Genomic DNA, 27847 nt, shown 5'->3' with positions numbered 1-27847 from the left:
TTCAAAATATGTTTTCAAATTCCTTACATGAAGCACATGGGAGGTTCCTACATGCTTGAAAAATGTACTTATTCTGGTCTCCTAGTTGATTACATGAATGGATATGGATTTGGTGACTGAAAATTATTTCCCTTCATAAACTTGAAGATATTTTTACATTCTCTTTCATCATTCAGTTGTAACTGATGAGAATTCGAATGCCAATTAGATTTCTGATCTATGTAAGGAAAGGTTTTTCTCCCTCTGAAATGCTTTTTAAAAAATCCTTTGCTACGTGCCTGAAATTTCTGAAAAGCATGACTATATATGTGTGGATTATTTATCTATTTATTTTTAAAAAATCATTACTGTACCACATTACAGAAAAGTAATTTGAAAACTCATCTCTCTTCAACTTCTGTAAATTACATTTTTCCTCCCTTTAGCAATGGTCTTCTTCTCATTTTCCCTATTAATGCTCTCTGGGACTTCTGGTAATTGGATGTTTTATATTTGGATTGGATAGATCCGTCTTTCTGTTGAATTTCCTCTATTCTTTTTATTTTTTTTATTTTTTTAATATTTATTTTTTAGTAGTTATCGGCGGATACAACATCTTTGTTTTGTATGTGGTGCTGAGGATCGAACCCGGGCCGCACGCATGCCAGGCAAGTGCGCTACCGCTTGAGCCACATCCCCAGCCCAAATTTCCTCTATTCTTTTCTGTATCTTTATCCTTTCTTTTACATATTGGAAATTTATTTGATTTTATTTTCCAACTCATTAATTTTTTTTCTTTTGCCTGCCATATTTTTCATATCTAAATGTGTATTTTTCTTCCACTTTCTACTCTATTTTGATATCTCAATGCAAGTCTTTAAGATGAATCTAAGTTGGTACTTAGAGATTTTATTTAAATATACTTTGCTGCTTTTAGAACTATCTTTATGTTGTCAGGATTATTTAAAATTATTATTTTTTGTTTGGAAGTATAGTATGTATATTCTATACAGATTTATAGAATAATATCATTATCTATATACTGATAGTGAGTTTCCCTCAGTGGTAACATCTTGAACAACTATGGTACAGTATCAAAACCTGAATATGGATTTTGACACAGTCAAGAGAAAAAACATTTCTAGTACCTCAGGAATTTCCCATGTTCCTCTTGTGTTAGCACTCACATCCTCTTCTACCCTCTCTTTAAACATAGCATGAACAAGCCCATTCTCCATTTTATAGTTTTAACATTTCAAGAATATCATGTAAATACAATCATAGAATACATAACTCTTTGGGATTAGATTCTCTGGAGATTCATTCTTTTTTGTTTTTGGTGGTGCTGGGGATTGAACCCAGAGCTTTGTGCATGCTAGGCAAGCACTCTAACAAGTGAGCTGTTTCCCCAGCCCCCTCTGGAGATTCATTTAAATTGTTTGTGTCAGCAGCTTGTTCCTTGTTATTGCTGTTACAGCTACTACTGCTGTAACAAAACACCACAGACTGAGTGGCTTAAATAACAATTATTTTCTTATAGTTTTGGAGGCTACAAGTCCCAGATCAAAGTACCTGAGGGTTTGGGATCTTCTGAGTCTCTCCCTTGGTTTATAGATAATTGCCTTCTCTGTGTCTTTATACAGTCTTTCCTCTATGGGCTTGCTCATCTCAGGTGTCTGTGTGTGTGCAAATTCTCTCCAAGGAAATTGGTCAGATTGGATTAGTACCAAGCCTACTGTCTTAATTTTAACTCCTAAGGGCTCTAATTTCAAACACAGCCATATCCTGAGGTACTGAATGAAAGAGCTTCAATGTATTGCATTCTGTAGGGGTCCCAATTCATCTCATAAAATTGTTAAAGGGTATGCTATTATATGGATAGCCATAATATGTTTATTATTCACCAAAAGATGTGTGGGCTATTTCCAATTTTTGGCTATTATTAATAAATGCTTATGTACAAGTTTTAGTATGAACTGAATTTTTAGTTCTCTGGCATAAACACCCAGGAGTGCAGTTCTCAAGTCATATGGTGGTTTCATGTTATTAATTCTTTTTTTAAAGAGTAGACAACTAATGTATTTACCAGAGTATCTGCAACATTTTGCAATCCTACTAGCAATATATGAGTGATCCAGTTTCTATGCCCCTCACCATTATCTGGGATTGTCATTAAAGTTTAGTTTTCCAGTCTTGATAGGTGTGTAATGATATCTCACTGTGATGTTTTAATTCGATTCGCTAAAACTAATGCTAATGAACATTTTCTAGGCACTTCTTTGCTAACTGTGCACCCTTTTCACACGAATCTCTCTTCATGGTTTTGCCCACTTTCTGATTGTAGACTTTCTTTTTCCTCTCATTTTTTGCTTTTGTTTTTAACTGAGTTTTGAGAATTCACTATATATATATATATATATATATATATATATATATATATATATATATATATATATAAAATACGTCTAGAGCCACGTCCTTTATCAAGTATGTGGTTGTGAACATTTTCCTCAAATGCATTGCTTGCTTTCCTCTTCTTAACAGAATCTTTCATAAAGGAAAATATCTTTTAATGTTATTTTTGTAACTCATGAATTTTTCCATTTGTTAATTGTGCTTTTTTGTGTGTCAAATCTAAAAACTTTGCTGGTCCTAAATGCTGATTTCTCTTTTTTTTCCCTAAAAGTTTTATGGTTTTACATATTTTATTTTACATTTGTATTGTCTCATCTAATTTTTGTATAACATGTGAGATTTAGGTCTATGTTCATCTTTTCTCCAAGATGTCACTTTTTTCCAATTCATTGAAAAGACTGAATTACTTACATTTTTTCACACCTTTATAAAAAATCTGTTATGGAAATTTGTGTCGGTCTATTTCTTGCTCCTCTGAATTTGCCACTTAAAATAATGTTTTAGTTCTTTTTTTATATTAATCATGGAAGAATATTTACTACCAAAAGACTGCAGGCATTATCAGTTTGGCATTTTTTAGTATGTTGAATCTTTCAACCCAGCTAGATTCCTTCATTTATTTAGATCTTACTTAGTTACTTCCAATGACATTCTGTAGTCTTCAACACAAAAGCACAATATGTTTTTGTTAGATTTACACTTAGGTATTTTGGTCTTTTTTTTTTTTTTTTTTTTTTTGCAATTCTAAATGATACTGTATTTTAATTTGGTATTTTTGCATTTGTTACTAGTATATAGATATGCAATTAATTTTTGTATTCTGATCTTGTGTCCAAAGTCATCACTGAACTAACTTATATTTCTAGGAGGTTGTTTTGTTTGTTTTATTAGATTTCCTAGGATTTCACTTGTAGGCCCTTGGTTGTTTGTATCATTTTCTTGCTTTTTTCTGATTGTATATCTTCATTTCTTTTGCTTATCTTATTGCTCAACCTAAAATTCCCTACATAAAAATTGAATAAAAGTGATGAGAACAGATTTTGTTATCTTATTCCTGATCATAAGCAGGTAAATTTTATTTTTTTATACTAGTTTCTTCTAGAGATTTTTTTTTTCAAGTTGAGAAAGTTTACCTCTATTCCTAACTTTCTGATTGCTTTTATCATGAATGAGTGTTGAAATTTTTTTTGACTGCAATTTTTTTTTTCTTTTTACCACACAGATTTATATGATGATGTGGCTTTTAAAAAAACATATACTCGGCTAATATGGTGAAACATATTGAATGATATTTGAATATTGAACCAGACCTGTATTCCTTAAATAGCCATTATATTATCATTATTTTTGTATATAGTTGCATCATTATATTTAATAATTTAAAATTTTTTATATCTATACTTAGAAGGGATACTTGTGGTAAATTCCATTCATTGAATTATCTTTTTGTGGTTTTCAGTATCATAAAACAAATTGGATAGTGTTTCCTCAATTTTTTTTTTTTTGTTGTTTTCTGTATGAAATTATATAGATCTAATGTTCATTCTTTAAACTACTGGTAGAATTCTCTAGATAAACAATCTGGGCATGGAGATTTGGGGAGTACAGTTTTTATATTATTTCAATTGCCTTAGTAATTATATAACTATTTAAATTGTTTATAATTTATTAAGTGATTTTTTTTTTATAATTTATATTTTTAAGTTTATTCAGTTCATTTAAGTTGTCAAATGTATGTGTGTGGAAGTTGTTGAAGTATTCCCTTATTATCCTTTTGATAAATGCGTAGCCTGAATTAATAGTGAGATCCTTGATATCTTTCCAGATTTTGAATAATTTATAATTCCTCTCTCTCTCTCAAAGGGGGTTGGTTTACTTTACTGATCTTTTCAATGATCTTTTCCTCATCAAGAAATAATTTCTTTCTTGTTTCTTTGTTTCATTTTTTTCTGAATCCAATTAAATTAATTTCTATTTTATGTTTATATTTCCTTCTGCACACTTTCTTTGAACTTATTTTGCTCTTACTTTTCTAGTCTTGAGGTCAGACTTTATTCTTTGAGATTTTAGAGTTTTCCTACTTCTGAAAAGCCTAAACATGGGGTACTATGAATTACCTTTTTACTGCTTTAGCTGCATCCCAGAGATTGTGGCGTGTTGGATTTTCATTTTTATTCAATTCACTGTGCTTGATATGTATTTTTTTTAGTTTATTCTATTGGGGTTTCCTCAGTATCTTGACTCTGTAGGATTAAATGTTTTTCCAGATTTGAAAAGCTTTTGTCATTAGTCTTTGGATAATTTTTTCAGCCACACCCTCTTCATTTCTCCTTCAACCTTACTGACATTTATCTTAACATTTTTATTAAAGTTCCACTAGTCCCTGAAGTTGCATTCATTTTGATTTGAATCATTTTTCTCTCTATTCTCAGATTATTAATTTCTGTTGTTTTATATTCATTGAGTTTTTGATATTGTTTTGTTCTATCTCTTCTTTTGTAGTGCTGGGCCTAGACTCTGAAGTTTTTAAATTATCAGTTACTGTATTTTTGTTGAGATTCTCCATTTCTTTGCTGAGAATATTGTTTCCATTAAATCAAAGCATTTTTGAAAACACTTATCTCAACTTTTTATGTGGGATTTTTTACAACATCTTTGCCAAATAATTCTAATATCTTTGTCATCTTTGTGTGTCATTTATTGATTCTTTCCTTTCATTTAGGTGGATATCATTATTGTCCTTTATATGACAATTATTGATTCATACTTGCACATTTAGGTATTAGGACCTTATCTAAAGCTTCTTCTTAGCTGGTTCCCTCTGATGTCCTGCAAGAGAAATGGGGTGTGCTCCTCATTATTGCCAGGAGGCACAGATTCCCCTGCCCCACTCAACTTTTGCTGATCCTGACTGGCACAGCAGTCTCCTTCTTATGGCTGAATTAGGTGGTGGCTCTGGATCCATTTGACCTGCAGTGATACTGAGTGGCTGAGAGTTTTAAGAGTATTACTATTACTGAATCCCATTCAGGGAAAAGTGGCCTACTAATAAGTGGCATAGAGTAAAATGTCTAACTCTTTGCTTGACCTATTTGGACACCATCAATGGAGTAGAGATGCCTCATTATTGACAGTTTGGTTTGAAAATCCAGGTCTGTTATAAAATCTCTTCTGACATCACAAGATGACCTTGTTATTGCCTGGCAGGATTGAAGTATCTGGTTTCCTTGTAGCACTCTCTCACAACACCAAAGTCGGGGAGTCGAGAAATTTTAATATAGCATGGTGATGCTAAAAATCTAAGCTCCACTTAGACTTTGCTATCATAGTTGGAGATGCAATCAGCTATTTTTGTTTCTTTGATTTTTTCCCCACTTTTTAAGAAAAAGAAGTCTGTTTTGTCTTAGAAATTTCTGTCCTAATAGGCAACAAGTTTCCTGAAACTTTTACTTTAGGTAAAAGTTGGGGGAACCTTGAGCTGCTTATGTTGGTGCTTTCAAGAGCTATACAAGTAGGGCAAAAAGAAAATTCAGGAATTACAACTGAGTCTTGGGTCTTGATGTTCCTAACTATTTTTCTTTTGTCCACTTTTTGGAGTCTTCTAATGTTCTGAAACAGAAGATGTCAGGTTTTATTTACTTATTAATTTATCACTTTATTTATTTATGTGTTTCTTCTTCATATTTCAGATTCCCCTAATTGTACTGGGTTCTTTTTTCTGTGTGAATGGAATGTGTGCAGTGTTGTAAAATGAGTAGTAGAAATTCTGACTTATTTGATGACACAGGATTCCCAAATGACAGAAATAACTTTCTTACTTTCTTTTGCAGAGCTAAGCCTCATTTGAAGTGAGATTTCTATACCTAGAACAATTAAGGAAAGGCGACAAAGTCTCATATACATTTCCACTGAAGTTCCAATCTAACATATTAGTAGCAGTGAAGTTTTTGCTGTAGTAAAGGTGCAAGGCAAACCACACTCAAACAAGAAGTATTTGTTTATCTTATTCTTGGAGCAGTATAAGGGCTGAAATTGGCTATCAGCAATGAGTCTGGTCTGACCTACTTAACATATATCACTCTGGGAGTAGCAACAAGAGATGTTTTTCTCATAGAAATGGCACAATTGCACAAAGAAGCCAAGTCATATTGCCCAGGTACATCCAAAGTTACTCTCTGCAATGCACTGTTTTAACTTTCTATAGGGCACATCAAGTCATATGACCTGATGCAGTGTGGGAGAGAGAAATATATTGTTTCCTGTCACACTGTAGAGAACCTGGATATATAATTCTATAACAATGTGGAAGTGAGAATTGGGAAAAAACAAACCTCTACCATAATTAGTATTATGTCTAGAAGTGAGGAAGAAATTCTGAGCTGAAAAATTGTTACTATTAGTATCTTTTCCACCAATATAAAGGGAAAGGATAGAAAAGTAAAGCACCTAAAACTATGATTTAAATGTATTAGTCAAATGTAAATTCATGCATACTTATTATTAAAACAGAATAATTGAATTGATGGACAAAAGCCCTGATTATTTTATCTACCAGTATTTTTTTAATTTAAATAGGGGTTACTGAAAGGAAAGAAAAATATGTGCAAGAAAACCTAATGTGTGATACTCAAATTGCTAAACCAACGCCATTGAATTGTAATAAAATAAAGTGGAAATTTGTTGGATACCCAGTTTAACCGATTACACTTGTGAAACTTATATTAACTCCCTACTTCCTAAAGCTGCATTTCATTTACTATTGTGAAAATATAAATGTGGCACTTTTTAATTTAAAAGGCAAAGAAAAGTCATTCTACCTCAAATAACTTCTTAAGGAAATAGCCTAAGGATATATTCACATGTGGAGAATGAAGTGGAAAATTGAAATAATTATTTAGATAAATCAAGCGAGAAATAATACTAACCTTTGCCCCAATTGCTTGGAATTGTGGACAATTAAAATTAAGCCTCAAAAGTCAGAAAAAGTGTTTCAAATCTCTTAGCCAATTTCTGAATAAGATTATGTTGTAGTGTATTTAGAAATAAAATTATAGTTGTTTTTGGTGCCATACACCTTCTATATTACATATATTTTTCACTTTCTTTTGCTACTTTTCATGGAATTAAGGCTATTTTTTTTCTGGACAAAAGTTACATAATTTTAATTGTTTTTAAAAATGTGCACATAGAATATCCACACTTAAAGGAGGGACAAGGATAGTTTTGCTTATTCGGTCAGGTTTATGAACTACCTTAGTTTTTATGCCTTTGGACTGTGAAAATATGTGATATATCACACAGAGAACTCTTTCTCACCCTTATTAGTATAACAAAGCCGCCATCTGATAGACAACCCTATCAAACTTAACTGTGTCTAGAAAATATTGCTATGCTAATTCTCTAAGAGGAGAAGCTGTTAGATATAGAGTGGACTGGTAGGGAGGGCAATTATTTGAGATAGAATGAATTAAATTGAGTATCAAAATTTTTAAAAAGGATAAAATACTTAAAAATATAATTTTATTTGCTGCTTATTGTTAAAAGTTGGGATAATGGTGGGCACAAATTTTCCAAGGGAATCAATTTTTGAGCATGTTCAGAGTATTCTTACCTCATTATATTTTGCAAATGGGCATATGAAGTCAAAACATTTACTAGACTGAAATGTTTAAGGATTGGGTAACATTCATTATCTATTATCATAATGTATCTAAATGTTCTGACATAAAAATAGAAATATGCTTATTTCAGATCCTTAATGCCTAAAAATTAAATAACTTTTAGATATTTAGTATAGAAAATTAGCATATTTTATATGTATTACTGGTTTACATTTTAAAGTATTAAATATATGTAAAATTTTTATTTTTAGAAAAGCCTAAAGACTCCTGAAGAATAGATTTAATCATCATCATCTTTCAAAAACAATCATTAAGACTTAGATAGAGCTGATGCCTTAAAAAAACATTGAGAAGGTGTCCAAATTTCAGAATTTTTTCTACATTTTTTGAATAATTGTTTAGAATGATTAATTTATCTCTTCAACTCTATAGATATTCTTACATCAAAGGCCTATTCATTTATTCAAATAATTATTCTTTGTGGATATTGATTTATAAATGCAGGAAAGGAAAACATATTTCAAGTCACCATTATGTTGAAAATATTTTTGGAAAGTTTGGCAAACATATGGGTGAGTAATAACCAGCTTAGCAAATTGAGAATAAAATAAATCCTTGAATTAAGATAATCTAGTCTCTAAGGCAAAAATCTTCAAAATACTAGGTAAATTCTAGTTCCAGGGATGGGAGAATGTTGATAACTAAATAAGGATTGATTAAAACTTGTTTAGGAAATCCAGTCATTACATTCTGTTTCAAACCCATTTCATGGGTCTATTGATTTTCTTCTACCTTATCAAAAGGCTAGAGGTTTACGTTCTAGAGAGGGAAACATTAAAAGTCTGCACACTGGATAGCCATAGTCACAGATCAGGACACAAAGACCTGAACAGTACCTGAAACAAATGAAGTAATGAATTTTACAAATACCGTGTGCTGAATACTAAGAGTCCCTATGTAGTTCAAAAAATCTTAGAAGGTTGTCATTTATGACTGAGACATCATTTGGAAAACATCTTCACTGAGAAATCTGAGTAGATCACAAGAAAGAGTACAAAATTCTTTTCATCAGTAATTTTTCAAAAAATGGTGGAACTAAAATATCCTCTGTGATCTTCTAATTCAATATGTAGCATCAACTTACTCAGGGCCTTAAATCTGGTTCTTTGGAATGACCTTGATGAAAAGTTGCTTTCAGAACAGTAATAGGGATTGTTACCTTTGGTAAGTACACAAAATGAAAGTGAAGAAGACAGAATCAGACATCAGAAGAAGCTGACCTCCAATGCAGTTATGACTAAGACCTCAATCAAACCTGTATGGATAGATAGCAGGGATGATCTTTCAGAGTTGCCTCACAAAGACATGAGGATCATACACACCTACAGTTTCCAAGTGTTTTTAAATATTTCAACATGCTATCACAGAAAATCAGGTGCACCAAGTTAATTGAGATTGTGGAAAACCTATCTTGGCCAAGAAGATTTTCTTCAATCTACCTCAACCCACAAATAAAATATTCTTCCAAACAGTAGGAAGTATATGAGTAGAAGAGACACTTGTCTAGCTGTATGATGACCAAGATTCACTGCAATTGACAATGATGATGATAAGTGAAATGGAAGAGGGAGTGTGGGATATCTTATCTTAGTCATCATAAGTAATTTTACTTTTGGTAAGACAGGCTCTTACCTATCTGTTGATTTAGTTAGAGTGCATATGGGATTTACATTTGAACTATCATTGCCTTCGCAAGTTAAATAGAATTGACTAACTTAAAGAGAAATGCAATGCAAATTTTCAATTTTGGTAGAGATTTAAAATATAACAATAACCCTTTAATCAAGTGTTCTACACAAAAAAGGGCTAAGAACTATAAATATACCTTTCAATCATTTGCTCTATGTTCTATTCCTACTTTGGGGGGCAGAAGCTTTAGAGAGAAGATTGACTCTTTCAATAAAATATTTGTCAGGTTATTATCCTAGAGAAATCTGGAGAGCCCGCTAAAAATAATTACTTCATTTATTACTGAGTGGCTGTTTTTCATTGAAAGTAGTACAAAATTCAAACAATGAACTTGATTTAAGAAGGATACAACCATTTTCTTTTCCCATTTTGGATTTTTTTATTATGCATAAATCCAAATTCTTTAAATATGTACAAATTAATTCTTCCTTATTCTAAAGAGAAAGAGAGAGAGAGAGAGAAGAAGAAGAAGAAGGAGGAGGAGGAGGAGGAGGAGGAGGAGGAGGAGGAGGAGGAGGAGGAGAAGGAGGAGGAGGAGGAGGAGAAAAGAAGTAAAAGATTGCACCGCAAATTCAGAACATTATATTATTGATTAAAAAGCTTTTCAGAACGGAGAATTAACTAGAATGTACATCAATTTTATTTCAGCTTTAGTAAATTAACCTTGGATATGTGGGCATGAGACATTATAAAGGAAGGTTTTTAGTTAATTTTTAAAGATGAGCTTAGCATTGTGACACATGCCTATAACCCAAGCTTCTCAGTAGACCAAAACAGGATGATTATAAATTTGAGGCCAACCTTGGCAACTTAAAGAGACCCTGTCCCAATATATAATGCTGGTGATGTAGTTTAGCAGCAAGATCCTGGGTTTAATCCTCAGCACCAAACACACACACACACACACACACACACACACACACACACAGAGTAAAAAAAAGGAAACTCCCCTCCCTAGGTAAGTTTCAAATCAGCAAAATAGTAATAATGCTAAATAGAAATTTTACCATGTGGATACTCTGAGATAATTCTAGGATATGTATCTTCCCTTTTGAAATTAATTAATCTGTCTACAAATCCACTAATTAAGAAACCAGAATTTAAAAATTCCCTTATGAATACACATGGGAAACCAGAAGCAAATGAAAATTATTCTCCTACAACAAAGAATTATATATATTTGTATGGTGTTTCTTAGTATTCAGAGATCTCCTTTAACCTGGTCTCACCTCATTCTCACAGAGACATTATACATGATTTATCTTTTTATTAGACTTATTTCACAGAAAAGCTTAAGATTTACAGAAAAATCAAAAGATCAATATAAAGAGTCTCCATATATATTATGCTCCATAGTTTCCCCTGTTTTTAATATCAGTATATTTATTATAATTAAGGAACCAATATTAATACATAACTATAAACTACAGTTCATACTCTCTTTATATTTTCTTAGTTTATATTTAACACACATTTATTTTGGTTGCAGGATGACATGTTACATGTAGTTATCATTTTGTTCTTAGACTTATTTTGGCCACTAACAATTTTTCACACCTTTCTTGTTTCTGTTGACCTTGACAGTTTTTGAGGCATATTGGTCAAGTACTTTATAGAATGGCTTTCTATCAAAATAAAACTGGGGTTTTGAGTTACTAGGAGGAACACTATATAGGTAAAGTGTCATTTTTATTACATTACATACTATCAAGTGTGTATGCTATCCATATGATTTATGAATGTTGAAGTTGGTCTGGTCACCTATGTGAGGTTGTGTTCATCAGATTTCTCAATTATAACATTATGTTTTCCTCCATTTCATTACCGTATATTTGGAAGGATGTAACTACGAACAGATTACATCTCAGGAAAGGGTACATTCTGATTTCTTTATGAGTTCAATATTTATACATTATATGCAATTACTATGGGTGACAAAGTTGTTTCTTTTCTCCATTCCATTATCATTTTCATTTAGATCAGATTTGACTCACATTTATTTTGTACTTTAGGTAATAATTCAATACTATTTCTTATAATTTTTGTTGCAAAATTTTTCTACCTTTGCCCTTTGGGAGTTCTTTCAGTTGATATTTGTTGTGTTTTGAAATAGCTTCATAAATGTACTTGTTCAGTTTTTTTAAAAGAACTCTTCTTACTTTCAAGCACAAAAAAAAGATGCTCATGGCTTATCTTGTATATTTATGGTCCCAGAACTCATCATTTTTCTAAAGATTTCACCTTTCAGTTTTTGGAGAATTGTAATAGAAACCAAGATTCAGGCTTGTTCATTGTTAGTGATGTAGGCCCTTTTAGCTGACAGACCAAAATATAAGTGTTTATACAAATGTGAACATATCTAGAAATATTCCTAAATGTCACTATCTAATTTACATTCATGTAAACATGAGTTTGTATTCTACCCAACACAAACTCGTTACCATATGGTTCATTTTAGTTTCCCTTTCTTATCTGTACACTTCTACTCCAAAGTGAGAAACTAGGCTTCTAACCACTGAGAAACATGCCCAGACCCTTTTTTCTCTAATTTATTTTGAGACAGGGTCTTGTTAAGTTGCTTAGAGCCTCACTAAATTGCTGAAGCTGGCTTTGAACTTGAAATCCTCCTGCCTCAGCTTCCTGAACTGCTGGGATTACAGGTATGTGCCACCACGCCTGGCCAGGTTCATTATTTATGCTGTATAAGTCTATGGATTTTATCAAGCACAAGTAAACTGTTACTGTTGGCAGTGTTGTGACTGAATTACTGTATAAAAACATTATTTTTTTATATTTGCTGATATTTTTCTTTTTGTTCAAATAAAATTGATTCAATATGGTCAATTCTTCCCATTTCTTGAGTAAACTTTGGAGTTAGAATTCCTTTCTCAATTTAATGGAGATGACAGTAGTTTTTGCCTTGTAGGGCTAGCATGCAGATAAAATGCTTTAATATAGTAGTTAAATGATGAAGCTCTTATCACATGTAAAGTGATATTTAATAGTTAACTGTCATTATTTTTTAATTGCAACTAAACTTAGGAAATTCTTTCTACTCCAGAGAACTAATAAATACCCAACTGTTTCATGCTGTCTGTTCAGCTGTTATTCTTTGATGTGTAAATATTTCATTAGTCCTTACTTCTATATACTTTAACATATATAATGATGTCTGAGCTTAAATTCCTTTTCCTACATAGCCAATTAATTATTTAGATATTTAGCCACTATTTGTCCATACCACGAGTTTCTTCCGTGATTAATCTTAAAGTATACATAAAAAGGCCTATTTGAGAGTTCACAAACTTGACTGGATTATAAATATAATACAGATGCTACCCATTTTCTCACTTTGATTTCAGGTAGTAGTTTGTAGACAACTTATAGGATAGAATCCAAGATACTGATAGAATCTCTATGCTAAGAGGAAGCTTACTGTGAAATTCATTGATTCATGAAAATATCACTGGGGCAAAGTGAAAGTGAAGGATCTTCAGTTCTTGATCACATTTCACCTTAATTTATCTGATTTTTTTGAAATTCTTTGTTAAGCAATTTTTTTTGGGAAAGTCATCATGTAGGATGTAATGCCCCAGGCCCATGAGATACTCATTGGAGACATAATGAGTATTAGCTTTATTTTGTGTCCTTTTTCAGCTGAAGGAAGAATGATCTCTTTCTAGCTCATGGTTGATATCCTAGACAAATAATTGTTAACTCCAGATCTGGATTACATCTGAGTTACATAAACAGTTTTCTCCTCTCAGTTCTAATTCTCTTCTGCCAATTTCTGAGAAGAATGCCAAGAATGATATAATTAGTTACAAGGGCACTCCTTGATCTCTCTAAGAAAAGTTAAGGACCTAAGTGACTTCCAAAATTATTCATAATATTCTTTGCCCTGCCAGTTTTAAAAGGCTTAAAATGATATATTCAGTTTCTATGTTTTGATACTTTTGCATTATCTCTTTGTTTTAAACAATAATCATTCCTTATTTTACTTGTTAATCTTATAAAATGACAGAAAAGGGTGTCTCTAAATGTTCACAGCTTGATGATAATTGAAATAAGTGCTAACCTGTTTATAGATATGCCAACTGTCAAAAAGCTGACACCATAAAATGACATCACTGAAATAAACCACTTGTGGACAAGAAAGACAAAGTGACAGCCACATTTTACATTGTGTAGTCAGTGTTTACAATGTGCTATTAATGAGAAAAGGCTAAAGTAAACATGAATTATCAACATATCCAGCTCATGGCTCTTAATTCTCTTCTAATTTCTTAGAGCATTTAAATTACCCTTGGGACATTTAATAGGCAATTAGGTATTTGAGTTTCTTTAAACTTCTTTATTCTAAAGAGAGAATTTAGCATAAAGACAGAAATCTAGGAAGAGGAAAAACACTCTTAAATTAATAAAAAGAAGCAAACAGTATAAATATTTTCAAAAACTATTTATGATCATATTTGGAGGGATTCATACCTTCTTTTATTACTCAAAACCTCTTATAACTACAGAACTAATTTTAGAATTAACTAAGTATTTCATGTATCATAAGGCATCTTCATATGTATAACATTGCATTCACTCATTTAGAATTTGACTGTATGCTTAAATAAAATGATACATTTTTCTTCCACAATGTCATTTTCCTAGACTGCTATCCTAGAATACAAGAGTGCTCTAGTTTAAAAATAAAGATGAATCACTTTTGTTTAAAACTCAATTTGAATGTTCTGGAGGAAATTGCATCATTGCTGAAATTCACACCTGTCAAAAATTGCTGGTTTCTCTGGAAGAAAAAATAAAACTGACATATTTGAAGACAGTCTCTAGATATGAATATTTAATTGCATTCTCCTGTTCACTGTGGTTAATCTTAACCCAATTTGTCACTTAAAATATTATAATACTTATAAGCCTGTGATATTTAGGGATAAATATGCTAAATATTAAAATATAAGAAACATGATGTTCAAAAATATCTTAGTGCACATATTCTATTCTTGGAAACAGTTTGAGAAATGAGTCAATGTACATTTTATGTTCAGTTCTTATGTTAGTAAAAAACACAATGTGCTCTCACAAATGTGAGGGGATTTGATAACAGTGAAAAGCCTAGAAAAAAAAATCTATATGGTAGGTACAGCAGGGTAGTATATTAACAACTGCATCTCAAGAATAAATCTAAAATTTTTCAATAAACAATTATCTCAATATATTCCAGCATTGGTCAAAACACGTTGCAAACATATGACAATTTTTTTAAAAAGTATAAGACATAATGACAACCTAAACAATGAGAGCAAACTGTTTGTAGATAATAGATGTGTTTTTAATGAATTATTAAGTATATGTATCCTTGATTTGGACTTTGCTTGATGACTGGCCCAGTAAGAATTATTAAACAAATTCTATGGAGCCTAACTATATTCCATGGAAATGCATTTATTCCTGTCAATATTTCATGTTGAAACAGAAACATTTTTACAGTAACACACAATCTTGAAATGCTTGGAAATCAAAGCAAGTCTGTTTATCACCACATAATTGGCAGAGATTACTTGTTATATTTATAGTGAGGGGAAGAATGGAGAATAATCCATTTCCACACCTTTGGAAATCTTAGATTTCAAACTAGGAGCTATTTACACCCAAAGACTTAGAGAATGGCAGCTAGATTTTTATAGCTAATATTCAGCAGGTTTACTCTCAGGGATGTCTGTGCTTGACACAAAAGAAAAGAAAGATTTCTTTTAGCCTCTGGAAAGAGTACAGAGATACAGGAGGATAACATTAGGGTTTAAGTTGCTTATCATGATATTGATTCATAGTTGATGAGGAAGAATCTTTCTGAAGAGCTAGTTAGGATAGTGTTACTCCTGTGGTTTCAAACAATACCCACGGGATTTGTCCCTATCAAGATGCAGGGCTCCAGGAACCAAGCCAATTGCTTTCATAGAAGCTCAGTGTAGTATTATATCTACTGTTGTTAGGGAGAAATGCTACCTGCAGTTTCCAGGAAAGAACAGGAAAATTAAGATAAGAGAAGCCTAAGAGAGTAGGATGCAGCCATATTTCTGTACATCCCTGTCAAGTACACAGAAGCTCCAAGGTCAAAGCCAAGGCCTGACAACGAGAATAGGCAGTAAAATTCATCAAGTCACTTTTGGACAGGTTATTACTTATATAGCCAGCAAAAGGCGGAGTAAAAGGAAAGAACTCACTATGCTCCTTGTCCCCCCAGAAGCTAAAACAAAAGGAGTCAGATGACAGAGCAATGCAAGTTGTGGCACCCCTGCTCCTGAGGAACCAATTCAAGAAGACAGCTAAGTGCATTTATAAACTGTGGTTATCACCTAGGGAAACACAGGTTATAATCTCATCAGAACCTGGAGGACAATGGGAATCTGAGGCTACAGGAGATGAGTGGGGACAATCTCAGAGCAATTTCTCAGACTCTTCCATCAGCTCATGTCCCAGGAGGATCATGAGGTGTTCCACCAACCCTCAAATTACTGAGGCTCAAACCTTTTCCTGAGTGGCCCATATAACCAGACTACCAGGATGCCAATCATGGTGCAATATTTCCCCTAAAATACCAAAAAACTGTAAGTTTCCAATTGTATACTTTGTCGTAAGGTATGATTTATTTTTATATGTGTGAGTTTCATTCCCTCTACATCCACCAACACACATTCACACTTTTACACACACACACACACACACACACACACTCACTCATGCAGATATGCATATTCATACACAGAGAGATATGAGAACAAAATAATTAAAATTAGTTGTGAAACATTAACTAAAAGTGCCCTGGTGCTAATAACAATTTCTCCCATGGAAATTAACTTATATAACATGTAATACATTACTTTTGTGTGTGTGTATGTATGTATATATATATATACACATATATATACATATATATATATATACACACATATATATTTGTGTGTATATATATATAATTATATACATATGATTATATACATAATTATATACATGTGATTATATACATAATTATATACATACGATTTTAAATCCTCAAATTTATATGGATGTAGGCAATTATAATTGCATTAATAATTTTAAGGTCAAATTTTATTGTAATAAATTCCCATCTCATATATCATTGTTAGGTAAGCTGCAAAAATATATGGTTACAATTTTTCTCCTCTCTATACCTGTGATCATTGCAAAGGGACTTATCTGGTCCTTGCTTAAAGAAACACCTATCTCTTCAGCCTTTTTTTTGTTTTCCAATATTGGATTCAAAGTACTTAAACACTAAGCCACATCACCAGCCCTTTTTGTTTTGTATTTTGAGTCAGGGTTTTGCTACGTTGCTAAGGTTGATCTCAACTTGTGATCCTCCTGCCTTTGCCTCCCAAGTCACTGGGGATTATAGGGGTATGCTGCTGCATGCCCCACTTCTTCAACTTTTTTTTAAAAAAATTAGTCTTTTGATTTGCTTTTACTAATAGAATACACAGAAGATAGAGTGCAGCTCTGAGCCTTAGCATCAAGCGGCCTATTGTAGGCTTTTCTCTCTCTTCCTTGCAACCTTAATACCATCATGTGTAGTGAAATGTGATTGTAACCAAAGACATCTGTATGGCCTCACTCAACAGATAACTGACCTGAAATTACTTGAATAAAACATGTGAGATCAAAAGAGCTGCCCAGCTGATCCCAGCTCCAAATAATGAACTGAGTCATTAGTTGAGTTAGGATCATAAGTTTTGGTCTTGTCATTATATGGCTAAAAGTAATTGACACAAACATGCATTCATCATAATAGAAAATAAGATAATTTACCAAGGGAGACCTCTGGAACATTCAAAGGATTAAATGATGTTTGTACTTAATTATCTGAGAGATTTTACAACTTTTATATATGTTCAATAAAGAAGTTCCCAAAATTAGTTACTACAAATAAAGACAGATAGTATTATAAAATTTCTTCTTTTTATTCATATTTAATGTTTCCATTGTATTCTTTTAATTATATGAATGATACTCCATGATTGCAACAATGATCACAAGAAATACAGTGGTCATTTTAGTAAGACTCACACAATGTACTTGGTGATATTTAATGACTTTAAGCATCTCAAACTGTGACTTAAATAACAAATGATAAAATGTCACTCACTACTTTTTTATTCTGTAATGAAATCCAGTGACCTGTAAGAAGTAATCTAATGAATTGAGACATGATTTATAAATGATAATGTAGAAGCCTTTAAATTTGTCCCCTCATTTCAATAATTGGATTGTACTGTATCTTGAAATAATTTTGTTGTGTTTTGAATTTTATTATTTAATAATTACAGATAAAATGACAAGTAAGATGTGTTGTATACTCTTTCAGGCATTTAATAACATTTTTATCTGAACATTTAATTACTTTGAAATTTGTTCATTGTATTTAATTAAGAGTACTATTAGACTCCTTGAACAAATAATGCTTTCTCTTTTAATATATGTAACTCAGGTAACATTGAGCAAAGGCATATATTTGAAGATTAAAAAAATATAATATCTTTGATATCACATCTGATCTGTTATGCTAATATGAATAATAAAATAAAAATAGAAAATGACTTAATGATCTAATATTTATGATTTAATATTTATTAATTATGTAAAATTAGAACTTTTTTAGATTTGCTTAAAAATATTTAATGTATTTCAACTAAGAAACTATGTCTTGTTTTAGGTAATATTAAGCATTACCATAAGAAAATATACCTGCAATTAAGCATGATAAATAATTTTCTTTTAAAATACCATGATTTAATTTTTCTGAAAACATTTCATATTCAATATAAAGAGTTCAAATAATATAGTTAGAAATCTCAACACATTTTCCTCAAATCTTCCTGTTCTTTTACCAGCAACAGTTATTCAATTTATGTAAAATTAGTCCGAGCTCATTTTGTTGTTTTATTGTTTACTGGTAACTCCTTTCCTTGGGGATCATATCATGGGGTTCTCTGAACAATATTTTGCTTTATTTCATAAGTCAGTTTCAACAGTTTAATAGTAGGTTATTGGATTACTACTATAGGATTCAACCAATATTTATTGATTATCTACATTTTACTAGGTACAATGGCAATAAAATGAGTGATATAAAATGTTACTTTAGAGATAAGCATAGACTAGGCTTGTAATTTCCAGAATAATATAGCATTCACAGCCAGGCATGGTGGAGGACATCTATAATCCTGATGATTCATGCATCTGAGGCAGAAGGATTACAAATTTGAGGCTAGCCTTGGCAACTCAGTGAGACCCTGTCTCAAAATAAAACATAAAGAGGGCTGAGGATGTTTCACAGTGGTAGCGTGCCCCTGGATTTAAGCCCTGGTACAAAAATTTCACATGATTTAATAGTTTTAGTATGCTTTTCTTCAAGTATTTATTAAGTAGGACACTGTTTTAAAATTTTTTTCTGGAAAAAAAAATGCCCTTATATTGTGTTGTACTTTTTATTCTCTAAACTATATAGTGGTAAATATAATGGATAAAACATTGTTTATCTTATATCGTTAGGGGGAATTCAATTGAGAAATTTCTATCAGTCACAGATGGTTTGTTTGACAAGGAAAGTTCTCCAGAAAGTGAAGGAATAATTAAGTAATTTCTTTTTTTTAGACAAAAAAGAAACAAAAATTAGATGGTGGCAACTAAAGCTGAACACTCCACTTCCCTGTCTTGTATTGACCTCATCCTGACTTTTGAAATTAAGTCAATTCATCAGGCAAGGCAAATAGATAAACGGAATCCTTAATCACCGAGACACTTAACTGGATTTTGAAAAATCTTTTTTGTCCATTTACAGCACATTTGGATTTCATGACTAAAAATGTTATTAATTAGAGAACCTAGTGCTAATTATGAGCTATTTGAGTTACTATCTCAGAAATGAATGGCTTTCTTTCAATTAATATTCTAACTTTGTAAGAAAAGTATTGAGTTGAGGACTTGATTATGAATGCAGTAATTTAAAACTATAAATCTTGATGCACAACAATACTTTCAATAACTGCGACAGGGCTAAGATTTTAGCATACTCCTTACTAACAAGTTATCTTGCACAATTTTAGAGATTCTGAGAGGAGGCATGGGACTCCTTGGTCATGGACTACTCAGCTCACATCAAGCAGCATGGACTTCAGGTTTGTGTTGCTCTTACTCTCCAATTTGGCAGGATGACATGGTGTGGCTCAAGTACATATAGACATAAAGCAGATGAGGAATCGTAAGCTAATGGAGCTCGGTTTTTAATAATGGGTGCAAGCAAAATGCCTCAAAGGGTGTCATCATTTTTATTATCCATCTGCTTAAGGAGGAGATAGTATATCTATGTTCCAGAGTATTTCACTGTATAAACAAAATTTAAAAGAGAGTCTAGAACAATATCTGTCAGTGCTTCTGCTTGCCATATATGCAGAAACACCAGAGACCTACAGAAAATTGTACCAAGAAAAACTGTGATATCTGACAAGAAAAGTTGATAGTTGCTATTTTTGACAAACAAAAACAGATATTTAATTTGTAGTATAAATATGAAACTTTTATTAGTATATGTAGACTAAGAAATTTGATATGCAATTTGCCACAGTCCGGCTGCAGCAAACTAACCGGGGGGTGACGAACAACTTGTGTACATTGATACAGCAGGAGTGGGAGCCGTTGATTTTAGGACAGGATGGGTATATATACATTACACACAGCTTATCTTAATTAACATAAACTAGACACAGCAGTCAACCAATAAGGAATCTCCACACTTAATGGCTTGCTGGCGTTACTTCACAAACCACTCCCTCTGCAAAATGCCAGTCGCCATCTTGACTTGTTTACAGACTCTAACAGCAATTGTTTTTAATTGGTTATAGAGATCCTTGATTAAAATTAATTTAAGCTCACAAAGTGGCAGCTAATAAATGTTAATGTTTTATTTTATGTTTAAAGATAGTTTTAACCCTTAATATTCCCTCAGCAATATTGTCAAATCTTTGTGTTCTGAGATTTGATTTTGTTTTCAACTCAAAAATTTAAATTGATCTGTTTCTTTTATAATCATAGACAACATGAGACTTGTAGATCAGAGATAAAGGGCAATTAATTGCTCACAACCATGACAGTGGACAGATTATCAAACTTTATATTTGATTACCTAAATTCCAGTTCCTACAATGTAATGTGGAGACACCAAATGACACCTATATACACAGTAGGTTACTTTACAGGAGAAGAACCCTGAGCTTAGGAACCAAGTATTTTAATGGCCTGTAAACATGACTATCCTTTGCTTCTGAGGAGATACTATTGCTATCTCCTAAGGTTGTCCACTATGTAAATATTAAAAAAAAAAAAAAAACATCCAGAATGAAGAGCTGGTAGCTTTAACTTGAAATACATGCAGAAATGAGAGAGATACACGGAAAATTGACCCCTGACAGTAAGGATTTCTGTGAAGAGCAAAAAGGAGGAAGAATCTAAACATTCAAGATTCTTGGTGTAATCTGTATAATTTTAAGAAGTTTTCAGAGCACAGCAGCATATCTCTCTCTCTCTCTCTCTCTCTCTCTCTCTCTCTTTTACATAAGGTCTTGCGAATTTGCTGAGGGCCTCACTAAATTACTGAGCTAGACTTAAATTTGTAATCCTCCTGCCTCAGCTTCCCTAGTTGTTGGGATTATGGGGATGAGCCACCACACCCAACATAGCATCCATCTTTCCACAATAAATTGGAGGCTCATACAGTATTTATTATCTCATTAGAAAGCAGAAAATGGTGGTTGTACTGAAAAACAGAGTTTATTTATCTTGTTTTTTGCTTTAGTTTCAAAGACTTTTTTGTTTATTTTTTTGTAGTTTTTTTCTTAGAATTCAGCAGAATTGGACTGACATCTTCAAACTGTCACATGTCTATGAACCAAGTTAACCATGGACTACAAGCCCACATCTTGGTGGAGAATGCTATACACTCTTCTGATAGGATAGCACTCCTACCAAACTCCTCCTTTCCATTTACTCAGTTTTACAATTATTTAAAGATATCTGATAAAATCTATTATTTAAAGATATCTGATAAAATCTGAGGTTTAGTGAGGCTTTCAGCTTTGACATGTAATATTCAAATGCAATATTTCATAATTCCCATTAATTTACTCTTCTTAACAATCTCCTATCACTGATGATTGCAAGACAGAGAAACAGAAACTTGTCTGTATATGAGAAGTTAAAAAATCAGTAGTAGACTGGAACATTATAAGGTAAAGACCATAGTCCTCAAATTATTAACCTGAAGCACTAATGACAGGGTATATCTGAAATAGGAATGATAAATAAGTTATGTAAATAACCTCCCTCAAATAAATAAGCCATATTATCTGAATAATAAAGCCGTCTACAAATAATATGATTATTTACTTTTCTAATCATCCATGCAACTTATAGCACAAACAGGTTACTGAGAAAAATAATCTGAATGAATTCATGCATTTTTAATGTTTCACCTATAATAGTCCATTTACTGGTTTACACTTCAAAGTTTTCGCTTAGGACTCCATGGATGTACAAGCTATTCATATCTGACATTGTATCTTTTACTAGTTCCCTTCAGTTAAATTTTCTGGTCTGCTTCATTGCTCACAAGGAACTTTTGCTGCTCCATTCTCTGAGCTCATCAAAGAGAGACTTCTCAAGTTTGCATGGCTTTGCCACCTTATTTGATTCTCTACTTGTTTCTCTTAGGCCTAAAGCAAAGCTGGCTTTACCTACTCAAGGATTTTGTAGATTTAAAGAGGAGATGTGCATGCTGGAATCAACCTTAGTTTATTATCAATATTTTAATTGCATGAAAGTAAACTATTCAAATTCTAGAGCTTCAAAGCAGTGAATATAATAAATGGAACATATTACATGATTGCAAGAGTGTTCATCCTTCCACCTTACTATATTTAAAACTCTGATCAAAGATTCAAATTACAATTAAAACTTATTAAGAAGCAGTAATGCAAAGTCTTCTTAAAGGAATAACATTAGAGCTCTGAAAGATGACTAAGAATTTGTCATGGAACATCAAAAAAATATATGGCAGGGGTAAAAGAAGTCTGAATGCAGTTAATAGTAAAGAAGATTGGAGGCTGAGTGGTAAGTCTGGCAAGAGGGACAGTCGTCAGAGATGAGGATGAAAAGGGTACCATGAATTTATCTTCAATTTCCTTTTTCATTAATTGTCTCTTTCTGTTTTCTTGGTAACTCTTTTATTTACAGAACTCCTAAACTATTATCTATCTCTCTATCTATCTATCTGTCTATATGCATATATATTTAAATATGTATGTGCTCAGTTGATTATCTGTTCTTATTTGTTTTTCTTTGCTAGGTGTTTTGGAATCCGTGCTTATGCATTTCTATATATGTTAGTATAGAAACAAAGGCTGGGGAAAATGTAACTTGTTTGATATTGTATGTGAGGTTCAAAGTCTTATTGAATTCTCTTATCATATCATGCTCTGAAACACTTCCTCTCATTCTTGTAACAAGTGTTCATGTTTGAAGTAAAAGTTTTAATCAAATATGATGTTTTACAAACCTTTCAAAACTGTGATTTATATAGAGAAATACACAGAGAATTTTATCTAAATGTAAAAACAAATATTTTAAAGAATGTCCTGAATGTGAATATACTTCTGAAATCATCATCAATTGGGAGAAAAAAAGGTTCACCCAAAAGAGCTTCATATGGATTAGAAATTTGCTTCTTAAAAATAATGAAGTGAAAGATAATGCAGAATACCTCTTTTCAAACTATATCTCCAAATTCAGAAGCCATAAAAGTTTGATACTTTTTACAACATTGGTGATTAAAAATAAGAATCTATGATTTAAATATGAAATAAAGTCAAATTAAAAAATAGAAAATAAACCTGTAGCTAGTATCAGAGTTTAGAAATTAATTTTCAAAATTTTAAAGAGACTGATACACCAATAAACCAATAAAAATAAAACCATGAGTCAAAATAATCTTTTCTCCTCAAATTGTGCTTTTCAGGTCTTTTGGTCACAGTGATGAGAAAGTTGATTAAAATACCACCCAAAACATTACATATTCTAATTTTGCCTGTCTTAAACATTATAAGTTGTCACCACACAGTGTATCATCTTTGCATGTGGGTTCTTTCAACAAATGGTATACTCAAGAGATTATTTTATATGTCATATTCTTCATTTATTACTTCCTATATTAATATATTTAATTATATGGATATATTGTAATGTATTTATTAATCGTAATTTTGACAAATACCTGGAAAATGTGATGGAAATATGTTGGGAGTTTCCAATTTAGACCTATTAAGGATAGATTTTACCAAAGGATGGATAATGTTTTTAGGATCATTCTAGCAACTGATCTTCTGTGAAAATGATGCACACATACCTATGAGTGGAACTTCTTGTTCACTACACATATATCTGAGCCAAAAGAATGTATTACTCTTTTACATATTAAAATTCAAAGTCAACAAATGGAATAGCAGTATAAAAATTACTATTGGTACCATATACTAAAAATTACTATTGGTACCATACTCAGTGTTCTCCTGGCTCTGGATATGAGAAATCATTAAAAAAATCTTAATTTTAGGAGAAATAACTGTATAATATGTCTTCTTGATGTGCCTCATAGCTTTCCCTGTGACTCAACTTTTATTTTTATTTGAAAAGATTACTGTATAATCATTTCCATATGATTCATATCCCCAGATAATGGTTTATCTGTTGCATGATGACATAAGAATAAATACAAATTACTTTAAAAGATGTATTTATACTCAGCACATAACTTGAAGTCTTTAGTGCTAAATTTATTCTTTTATGGGAGCATTTTCCCTATGTGTTTATTTATTTAAATGTTTTCACTAGGTCTTATGAATTGCTTTTTTACCTACTCTTTGGTTTTTTATCTTCTAAATAGTTGTGAGAATCATTTCTTGGGAAACATTGTATTTATGGTTGATTATTCAGGCAGAGGCAACAGTCTATAAAGTATCATGAACACATAGTTTTTCTAAGTGTCATCTTTACTGCTTTTCTAAACTAGATGATTGCCTTCAAATCATCCAAAAGTCTTCTCTTAAACCTGCCCCTGGAATATGGACTTCTCAGACTCATAGATATATGGCTATCTGTCATCTCTCAGTTTTATATTAACTTTCTAGTTGTTATGGAAACTTTAAACATAAAAAGAAACAAATAGATCTTACTCTTGAAATGGAATAGATTTGAGATGTGAAAGTGCCAGATGATTACTGTACCTATATGTTAGAATCCATCCATATTTGCTGAAAATTTCTAAAAAATTATTCCCAATTTTATAATAATTTTAGGTGTATCGGATGGCTTTACAGTTGTTCTTTATGGGTACATTGAATGAAATTTGAAACTTTAACCTGTGTTTATCCAGTTATCCATTTGTGTTTGCAAGAGTCACACGGTAAGGAAAAAATTCATGTATATATTTATATATATATTTATTTATATATATATGATTTAATATATAATTACATAATTAACAAGTTATATAATTCATTATATGTAAATAATATATATTCTATATAAAAAATTAACACATTGCATAAAAATAACGGAGCATCAATAGATTTCTCTTTTATATAAAAGGAAACAATTGTACAAGTTTGTGAAATATATTTGTTGTAATTTTAGTATAACTCTTCTGCTTATTTATTTATTATTTTCATGTTCGACCAGACTAGGATTAGTTCAGCCTCTCTCCTCTTTTATTAATTCCAATGTCTTAAACATACACCACCAAAACCAGTGATTACAAGACATCCAAATTTCTCTTACTTACTCAGGTATAAGTAAAGCAAGGGAGTTTCTGGTTAAAGGGCCCCACCCTGTAGTCCTGGTAGTGTGGACTTCAGAACTTTGATGTTCTGGAGAAGGAAAGGATAAGAGAAGGAGAAGTGGGAGAGGGAGGGCGATTCCAGCAAAACTTGATTAGATCTGGGGAATCTGATGGTGTCTGTGATAGAGTGATTAAATCAAATGGTTTAATCAGATTTCTTTTTTCTGTGAGAGAGTTCTTGATTACAACTTTATTTTTGTGTATTGTATGGGTAGGTAGAGATATGTGTGGACAGTACACACAATATTGAATTTTCCACTTAATTTTTATGATCTTATTTTAAAGGGGAAAAGTGAAATATGGTAGATTGGTGAGTTAATTATTTTCTTTTACCACAGAAACAATTTGAAATGTTAATGTTTTGGCATATATACAGTAAGGGCTGTAGAAATCTACTAATAGCTTAGATACATTGATTTCACTAGGCCTTATACTTATCATTAATTAATTTCAAGTTATATATTTTATAGCTATTGGTTGTGGTTTATTTTGACACTTTACTAAATGATTAGAAATTCAACAATATTGTTTATACACAATTTCAAAATCATGATTACTTTGAGCATCAAAACGCCTACGTATTTATTCATACTGTCACTATAAGACACAGGAATTTGCACCTGGAAAACAGTATATGAGAATGAGAATAATGTATGAGTATTGTTCATTAATTTGGAACTCAGATAACTATTAATCCCATTATGTTGAAACATATCCCAAGTATTGTTTGAGCTTTTTAATTAGAATACATGTTTTTGTTTCTTAAGTGTCAAAATTCATTGTTTTCGGTGTTTTTCTTACCTTATAACTTTTGTGATTTTTTATAATTAGTGACCACTCTCTTTTTATTTAAGCTCCCCTGTCCATTGGCTTCTCCTCTTCCAGAGTCCCAGAACCCTCTCAATATACATTATCTTTTTCTGTCCCTTGAATATTGGTATAAATTAATGATCTTGTTTTAACCTGAGGTCAGGAATAGGCTTGAAGATTTAGTATGTCTTCCATAGTATATTTCACATACTTGGTATATAGGGACTATACACAGTTCATTTCTTAAAGGAATAAGATTCCATGATCATTTATAGGAGGAAATTAGTGATCTTTTTTATTCTTACACATGAGTGTTCATGCATAGGATTCAATCTCATTTCCTATTGATGTTTCTGTTATGAATTGAGCATCGCAATAATTTCCTTGATTTAAATCTTCAGTGATATCTTCTCATATTGGAAATTATTCTCTCCATCATAATTTGATGCATGCAGGCTATTATTTCCTTATATCTCAGAACGTCCTGAAAAACTAAGCTACCTATGGTTATTTAAACCTGTATGGTTTCAAAATACTTAGACAATCATATTAGTGCAGGTTTTTCCAGAAGCAGAATCTGAGGCAAGTATTGAGTGCATGTCATTTATTTTAGAATTGATGTCAGAAAACACTTTTGTGGTAATGGGAAAATGACACAGGGAAAGGAAGGAAAATCATAAAAATGTTATCCAAAAAGTTACTACTAATGGATAACTAAAGCTCTACCCCCATGTGATGGGTAATGTAGTTAAGAAAAGGTAGAAAAGGTCATTTTTATATATATCCCTGTCATCTTCAGGGTATATTAATTCCATGGGATTCTGGTAAATTGGTAACATTAATTACCAGAGAAAGACCTTAGTCAAAAATATTCACTCAAAGCTGGGCACACTCCTGTAATCACAAGGATTCTGGAGGCCAAAGCAGGATAATTGCAAGTTTGAGGCCATCCTCAGCAGCTTAGCAAGCAAGGCCCTGAGGCCCTGTTTAAAAAAAAAAAAATTAAAGGCTTGGTGATGTGGCTTAATAATTAAGCAGCCCTAGATTCAACCCCAGGTATGAAATTAAAAAAGAAAGTAAGGAATAAAAGAAGAAAGAAAGTAAATAAATAAAAATATTCACTAATAATCTCTTTGAAGTATTAAATTCTGAATAGATATTGGTGAGATATCACAAGTATCTCCTTAGGGTGTGGCTCCAGTCACATAGTGGGTGCTTAACATGATCAAGGATCTGGGTCCAGTCTCCAGCTCTATATTTTTAAAATTGTCTGCTTAAATATTATTATAAATTATAGACT

Source organism: Marmota flaviventris, chromosome 15 (assembly GCF_047511675.1).
Source record: "Marmota flaviventris isolate mMarFla1 chromosome 15, mMarFla1.hap1, whole genome shotgun sequence".
Classification (NCBI taxonomy): Eukaryota; Metazoa; Chordata; class Mammalia; order Rodentia; family Sciuridae; genus Marmota; species Marmota flaviventris.
Note: the sequence above shows the minus strand (reverse complement) of the source record.